Source organism: Zalophus californianus, chromosome 6 (assembly GCF_009762305.2).
Source record: "Zalophus californianus isolate mZalCal1 chromosome 6, mZalCal1.pri.v2, whole genome shotgun sequence".
Taxonomy (NCBI): Eukaryota; Metazoa; Chordata; class Mammalia; order Carnivora; family Otariidae; genus Zalophus; species Zalophus californianus.
This window is the reverse complement of record NC_045600.1, coordinates 3,319,128-3,328,154: the sequence shown is the minus strand read 5'-3', so window position 1 is coordinate 3,328,154 and position 9,027 is coordinate 3,319,128.

Below are 9,027 nucleotides of genomic sequence, written 5' to 3'. Positions count from 1 at the left end.
TAGCTGGGGCTGTTCTGCTTCAGGCTGCAGGCCTCTGGAGCAGCTCTGTTGCATGTGTTGCATTCTGGGACCTGGGCTGAAGTTATCAGAGGGAAGCTCTTCTCCTAGCAGATTACTGGAGTGTAAGAGAGCAAGCCACATGCCTGTGCACAAGTGCATTTCAAGCCTCTGCTCATATTATGTTCACTAGCACTGACTAAAGCAAGTCGCATGGCCAAATGTGACATGAAGGGGTAAAGAATGACTTGAGCCCCCGAGGCCACGGCAAAGGGATTAGGTGTATACTGCTATTACTGGGACTGGTAATTCACCTATTGCCAGTAACGGTTCGTCAAGTTGGTATAAGACTCGACATAACCATACTTAGCTCATACTTCCCAGTTATGCATCCATTCTGGAACACTGTTAATGCTTATTTACAGGGCTTTCTCTGGGGTTAAGGCACATATAGATGTAGAGATAACTGGATAACTGTAAGATTTCTGGGGACTCCTGAAGATAATTCAGATTAAAAGGTTTTCTGGATATGCAAAGGCAAAATCTAATGCTCCTCTATTACAATGTCACATATGAATATGCTTCCTAGTTCAGTGGAATCTGATTAACACTTTTGGTGGAATATATGCTGTGGATCTATATTGCTGTTGAATACCTGTTTCAGGACATATACATTTAAACCACTTTCTTGAGGTATGTTTGACATACAGAATACTGTATTTATTTAAGTTTTTTGGGGGGAGGAGGGGCAGAGGCAGAGAGAGAAGGAGAATCCCAAGCAGGCTCCCAGCGTGGAGCCCCACATGGGGCTCGATCCCACAATCCTGAGATCATGACCTGACCCAAAATCAAGAGTCAGACGCTTACCTGAGCCACCCAGGCACCCTCAAGAAATATACAGTTTAAAATTGAAATTGTTCTAAAAAGCGTATGATGAAAAATAGCAGTCCCTGCCCCACCACCCCCTTTCCTCTACCCTGCTACACACAGGCAACCACTCACTCTTCCAGCAGTTTCCAAGACATAGGCCTACACAGCTATTTTTTAAATGACCAATAGATACTACTGACTTCCTGCTATGGCAGATGAAGATTTAGCTCTTTCACCACCAACAACCCCGGAGTCTGCTTCCCCATCCTCTCATAGTTTATGATAAACTTTGGCTAAATCAATAATCAGTGTTTACATTATCAAGCACATGTAACAATTGCTCAATGATGAGCCAGGAAGTTTGCCATTACATGCCCCCCACTTTTTTAAATAACTTCCAGTTATTCTGTTATTCTTGGTATTCTGCTTTGTGTTTGTTTGTACTGTTTTTGTTTCATAAAAAATTTCCCTAAAGTCTCCAACAGATCCTTCAATTACCTATCAATTTAATCTTTTCAGAACACTTAAATGCAGTGGCTCGCCTACGAATTTCCTGGAACCCTCCTTCCCACAGCCTTGCGTCCTTCTGCTCCAACGTGGGCCTGTCACACATCCTGGTGATTCCTTCCACCGCTTTCCTCAATTACAACTCTTATTTCCTAGATCCCATGTCTTCCTCTTTCTTGGTTTAGCCCCTGGTTTTGCAGAAGCACCTTCTCTGGGTACATGGCAAATGCTGTAGATGTGTCCACTCGTGCAGCTGTTCTGGAGAGCCATCTGGCAGTTTCAATCAAATGAAGAATACATGTAAACGCTCTGACCTAGCAGTCTTGCTTCAGAGCACATATCAAAGGCAAATGCTCACATGAGTCCCTAAGAGGACACGTATGAGGATGGTCCCCATAATGTTGTTTATGTGTTTGTGTGCACAGACTTCTGATTTCTGTAGATAACTGTATACCTTATCACTTCATTGAGTTCTCCTAATAACAGTTTTTCAGTTGATTCCCTTGGGTTTTCTAAGTACTTGATCATGCCATCAATAAACAGCAGAAGTTTTACTTCCTCTTCTCCACTTTTTATAGATCTAATTTCTTCCTCTTGTCCGATTGCTTTGTTTAATACCTTCAGTACAATGTTAATTGGTGGTAGAGACAGAAATTCTTGTCCTGACTTTAGAAGGGCTACGAGCCATTACATTTCATTTAATTTTTATTACACATTGGATTTCTTTTTTACTTTTTTTAAAAATGTAATTTCTATACCCAACATGGGACTTGAACTCATCACACCAAGACCGAGTCACACGCTCTACTGAGCCAGCCAGGTGGCCCTCATTATTACTGTATTTTTAACTTTCTTTTTAAATTGTGGAATGACTCATACACACATATAAACATACAAAAATGTGTGTGTAAAATACATATGTATTATTAAGAAGACTAAGAATAAAACCAATACCGGTGTCCTATTCACTCAGGTTAAGAAACATTATTAGATCTTGGAAGTTCCCTGGGAACCTCTGCCTAAGGTGGCTGCCATCTTGTCTTTTGGGTTATCATTTTGTAGTAGATGGGGGGTGGGTGGGGTAATGTGCTATGACAAAGATATTCAAGGATATACCGCATTAGAGGGGCGCCTGGGTGGCTCAGTGGGTTAAGCAGCTGACTCGACTTCGGCTCAGGTCATGATCTCAGGGTCCTGGGATCGAGCCCCATGTTGGGTTCCGTGCTCAGCAAGGAGTCTGCTTGAGGATTCTCTCCCTCTCCCTCTGCCCCACCCCCCAGCTCACACTCTCTGTCAAATAAATACATCTTAAAAAAAAAAAAAGATACTGCATTAGAAAATGAAGAAGTGTTTCTTTTTCACATCTAGACCCACATGAACACTCCGGGCTGGTGAGGCGGCTCCTGCTCTAAATGGTCATTAAGGGAAACAGATTCTTCATATCTTTGTTTTCTGTTGCTAGGATGTTTTACTGTCTGTGTGGTTGAAGCTGTGTCACTGGCACTTCTGGGGGCCAGCCAGCAATAAAGGGGAAAGAAATAATGGGAAAGGCACCCTAAAGTCTTAGACCCAGACCCAGAAGCAGCACATCACTTCTACTTAGGCTCCAATAGCAACACTTTTGTCACACAGCCATCCACATGCTGCTCAATTACAACTCTGTTACCAGGGGAGATGGGGAGAATGGGTTTTGGTAGACAAAATCCATCACTCATTCCCTTGACTTCCTTTGTGTAGGAAGGTGTTTTACCACCTTCATGTGTACCCCAATGGTATCTTTCAGTAAATAGAACGAAAACTAAACAGCACGCATGTATCTACCTATGTAAGGAAAAGGCAACATTACCACTATCGGACTGAAGGCTTCCAGGAAAATAGAACTAAATAGAGGTTCTCCATCACAGGCTGGCTTCCGCTTCCCTAACTGCTTACAGGACCCCTTCCGGGTAAGAGCAGGGGACAACTATGTAGGAGGGCTCACACAGCAAACCCAAGAGTGCTCTCCTTAGAAAGGTCTGCTTGCTTCCAAGGTTGGACCTTGGCTGGTATCTGGGGACTTGGATATCATTCCCTAAATAATAAGAGTGACCCTTTGTGTGTAAACTGTGCAGCAAACACTGTAGTTTATGCTGAACACTTGCTTCCCTTCTGGGACTGGGTCAGTCTGGTATGTGCCTATATGGCTGGCCTCCAATAAAAACCCTGGGTGCTACGTCTATAATGGATTAGCACAAATTCGGTGCTGGAGGAATTAAGCATGCCCTGTGTGACTGCACTTGGAGGACTCCCGGGTCACACCTGATTTCCTCTAGACTTTGCCCATGGCCTTTCTCCTTTGTTGACTGTGTGTCCATTCACTATAATCAAGCAAAACCTTGAGTACAACTACGTGCTGAATCCTGAACCTGGGGGTGGTCTGGGAGAACCTTCACAATAACGTTATGAAATGTGGGAAACACAGGGGTCACCACAGATGGAGCATTTGGCTGGACTACAGTGTAGGTCAGGTTCAGTGTGTCTCTCAGGAATAGTGCCAAGATGAGTGGGATTTGCTGTACTTTCTGCTTCTTAGTTCATCCTGCCCTACCTCCTGCTCTCAGGAGGGGGTCAGAGCAGAATATTTCTATGGTGTAAAATGAAGGTTCTCAGTTAATGCTGGTGGCAGGGAATTCATTAGTACAAGGTCAAGGCAAACCAAGTAAAGATGAGATTCTGGACCAGGACAACCAGGGCACTCTGACCCTAGACAAAATGGTATGACAATGGCAGTGGGCATTGGCACCTGCTCCAGTCTGGACTGGGTGGCCCTTTACATCTGATGCACAACTATTATCACCACCTTCCTGGTGGTTCCGCGTGCCTTTCCCTCTTATCCTATACTGCTTGTCTCTCTTGATTTGGTGGAGCAAATCTTCATGGCTCCCTGAGAGAGGGTCCATGGACGGTAAATTGAGACCTTACATGTCCAAAAATGTCTTTATTCTAACTCCATACTTGATTGCTAGGTTTACTTACAGGTTGGAAGAAACTTTTCCTCAGAATTTTGGAAGTATTTCTCCACTGTTCTCTTTCGTTCAGTGAATTTTTATTGAGAACCTAATACACGCCTGGCAGTGCTCTAAGCACGTGGGATACATCAATGACTAAGAAAAAGACAGAGTCCAACAGCTTATGATCCAGATTGAGTTCTGGCTTTTGGTGTAGTTGCTGAGAAGTCTAAAGCCAATCTGATTTCTAATCCTTTGTATGTGACATTTTCTCTGCCAGCTTGCGGGATATTCTCTTTATTCCAAGCGTTCAAAAAGTTCACAGTGTTGTGCCTTGTATGGATTTATTTTCATCCATTCTGCTGGGTACTTGGTAGGCTCATTTGTTCTGTAGACTCATGTCCTTCAGTTCTGGACATTTTTCTTGAACATTCGGTAGAGGATTTCCTCATCCAGTGTTTGGATGCTGGACTTCTCTCTCAGGGTGGCACTCTTTCTTATCTCTAGTTCTACTAAGATTCGTCTTGTTCCTCTTCCTGGGAGATTTTCTCAATTTCCTTTTCCAACCCTTCTTGTGTTTTTATTTCTGCTACCCACATTTTTAATATCCAAGAGATTTTTTTCTTATAAAAATGTCATCCTGTTTGTTTCATAGATACAATATGAACTTACCAGAGAATATCAGCATGTTTTAAATTTTTCATCTCCCTGCATAGCCTGTTTTTTCCAACATTGTTTTCCCCCCCGTTCATTTGTTTTCATCTCTAAAATTCATGTTTAGAGGTTTTTCTCAGATGTATGGATATATCCCTGGTTGCCTGCTTATGATTAAGAGCCAGGGACTAGGGGCACCTGGGTGGCTCAGTCAGTTAACAGCATCTGCCTTCAGCTCAGGTCATGATCCTGGGGTCCAGGGATGGAGCCCCATGCTGGGCTCCCTGCTCAGCAGGGGAGTCTGCTTCTCCCTCTCCCTCTGCCCCTGCTCGTGTGTGCTCTCTCTTGCTCTCTCTCTCTCAAATAAATAAAATCTTGGGGGAAAAGAGAGAGCCAGGGACTAAAAAACACTTTGGAAGATCTGAGCACATGGTTTTAAGATTTTTAGACTTTGGGGTTCACTTCAGAGTAATCTGTATGGGACATTTGTTAGGGGAACTCTTATGCCTCTATCTTGGGAACTGGCAGACTCTCCAGAAAAGAACCTTTAAAATTTCTGCATGGAGAGTAAAGATTTGGTTGTGTCAGCTTAGTGGGAAGAAGAGGCTGAGGATCCCAGCATTCAATAATCACATGCTCTCTTAATCCCTATCTTCAAAATACTACTTGTGACCTTAATTTGGCTTAGTATCCCCTATACAGAAAGTCTTTTGTTTTGTCTTTTCCACTTAGATTTCTGCTAGGATGAGGAATCTAGATTGGTGAGGATATATGTAGGATAAACCCCAAGAAGTGGGGTTGCTGGATCGAAGAGTGCATACATTTTTAATTTAATTTAATTTAATTTAAATTTAATTTGAGTTCCATGCCCAGCGTGGAGCCCAACTTGGGGCTTGAACTCATGACCCTGAGATCAAGATCTGAGCTGAAATCAAGAGTTGGACGCTTAACCAACTGAACCACCCAGGTGGTTACATTTTCAATTTGTATTGGTTATTGCCAATTTATGCTCTATTGAGCTTGTATCATATATACCACCAAAAGCAATATATGTTTCTTCAAACCTTGTAAATAGTCATCAAACTTTTTGACTTTGAAAAAAAAGTGGAGGATATTTTACCTATGTTATTTTAATTTACATTTTTTTAAAAGATTTTATTTATTTGTCAGACAGACAGAGAGCACAAGCCGGGGGAGCGGCAGGCAGAGGGAGAAGCATGCTCTCTGCTGAGCAAGGAGCCCGATGTGGGGCTCTACCCCAGTACCTTGAGATCATGACCTAGCCAAAAGCAGACACTTAACTGACTAAGCCACCCAGGCATCCCAAATTTACATTTTCCTTAAGTTTGAGATTGAGTATCTTTTCATGGTTGAGACATGTTTCCATTTTATTTTCTCTTAAATGTTTGCTCATATATCCTTTGCCCATTGCATTGTTAAGTGATTTATAGGAGCTCTTCACTTTTTCCAGTTTCTGGTTTGTTGAATTTGCTTATGGTGGTTTATTAGAAAGGAACACTGTTGTTTTTTTAACAAAGCACTTTCACTTTCTATGCAAAGGCGATTCAGAGAACTTACATAAAGGTGTGAGATGGTCAGCTAAGCAGGGAGCCGCCAGTGTGGTTTGGACAATGCTGCCACGGGAGCAGGGCCAGGGCCCCCCATCCCACAGGCTGCCTGCGGGGCCTTCTGCTTTTCCTGATAGGACGTGGTCAAAGGGACAGCAGGGAGAGAAAAGTCCTAGCCTCCACTGTGCCTGCCCTTCCCTAATTACCCAGTGAGTGAGGTTTTTGGGCCTTGCCTGAGCTCCATCATGTCTGAGTTTGGGGGTGTTAGAAACAGGGGGATAAGTAGAATAAAATTGCCCTTTTGAAACATACATTTCCTTGTTTATTTTATTTTTTAAAGATTTTATTTATTCGACAGAGGGAGACAGCAAGAGAGGGAATGCAAGCAGGGGGAGTGGGAGAGGGAGAAGCAGGCTTCCCACTGAGCAGGGAGCCTGATGCGGGGATCGATCCCAGGACCCTGGGATCATGACCTGAGCTGAAGGCAGACGCTTAATGACTGAGCCACCCGGTGCCCCTATTTTCTGTTATTTTTTTAAAAAGATTTATTTATTTTGAGAGAGAGAGAGAGAAAGCAGGAGGTGCAGAGGGAGAGGAAGAGAGAATCTTAAGCAGGCTCCACACTCAGCGTGGAGCCCCATGATGGGCTAGATTCTCAGGACCCTGAGGATCATGACCTGAGCCAAAATCAAGAGTCGGATGCTTAACCGACTGAGCCACCCAGGTGCCCCTTGTTATTGTTTTGTCTTAAGAGGGAAAGGTCCCTGCAAGGCCCTTTGTAGGGGGACCAAAATGCCATCATAGTAGTAAAGACTACAGCATCTACAAGTATTGAGAGGGGAAAATATTCTTCAGTGTGGTCAAATTTCTTCTATGGTTTCTGCATCTTTTGTCTAATTGAGAAAGACCCACATTATGAGATTATTAAAAATTTCTCTTGGGCATCTGCCTTTGGCTTGGGTCATGATCCCGGGGTCCTGGGATCAAGTCCCCGCATCGGGCTCCCTGCTCAGCGGGGAGTCTGCGTCTCCCTCTGTTGCCCCCCTGCTTGTGCTCTCTTGCTCTGACAAATAAATAAATTAAATCTTAAAAAAAAAAAAAAGCCAAAAGCACTTGACAAGGATGACAGGACACAAACACCATTAAAAAAAAGGGGGGGGTCTCCTCTTACTGCCCATATTATTTTTCTTTTTTGTATTTTAATTTTTTCTTCATTTGGATTTTGACCCCAGATGGCTACCCAGTTGTCCTAACCTTATTTATTGAATAGTCACCTTTTACTTGAACATTTTAAGTAACGTTTTAAAAATTACACACAAAATTCTTGTGTATTTGGGTTTATTTCTGGAATTCTTGTTCTGTTGACCTGCCTATTTCTGTGCCTATGCTCCACTATTACGATTATTATAGTTTTGTCTTTTAATATTTGATAGAGCTGATTCCCCATTTATTCTTTATAGAATCTCCAGCGCTCTTTTTGTTTTTACTTTTTCCACTTGAACTTTGAAATCATCTCGTCCAGTTTCTAAACATGGTTTGGAATTTAATGGAATCACATTGAATTTATGGGTTAAAATACATTTATGATGCTGAGTCTTTCTATTCAACAGCATGGTGTGCCTTGCCATTTGTTTAGTTGAGCTTCTGAGTCCTTGTGTAGCACTGTGAAGTTTTTACCCTAAAGATCTTACTGTTCTGGGGTGTGTGGCTGGCTCAGTCAGTAGACAATGTGACTCTCAATCTCAGGGTTATGAGTTTGAGCCCCAGGAGGGGTGGGTGTAGAGATTACTTAAAAAAATTAAAAAAAAATTTTTTTTTAAAGAGGGGCACCTTAGATACATTCTAAGACCCCCAGTGGATGTTTGAAACCGTGGAGAGTACTGAATCCTGTATGTATGTTTTTTCCTGTACATATGTATGTGTGATAAGGCTTAATTATTACCAGTCAGGCACAGGAAGAGATTAAAAACAATAACACGACAGAGCAACTATAATGAAATACTGTAATAAACTATATGTGAGTGTGTTCTCTCTTTAAAAAGAGCTTCTTGTATCGTACTCAACCAAACTTCCTCTTTTTGGGTGAGATGTGAGATGATAAAATTCCCATGTGATGAGATGAAGTGAGGTGAGTAAGGCAGGCATCGTGATATAGCACGAGGCTACTAGTGACCTGACAACAGTCAGAAGGAGGATCATCTGCTTCTGGACCACAGTTAACCACACGTAACTGAAAGAGTGGAAAGCAGAACCATAGATAAGAGGCACTACTGTATGTATACATTTCAACTTTTCAGAAATGAAATCATATTATACTTACTCATCTGCAACTTGTTTTTTTACTGAATATATTTTGGACAGCTTTCCATGTCAGTCCAAATGGGCTTATGCATTTATTTTTTTTAACAACTGCAATGTATGGAATTTCCATAATTTATCTAACT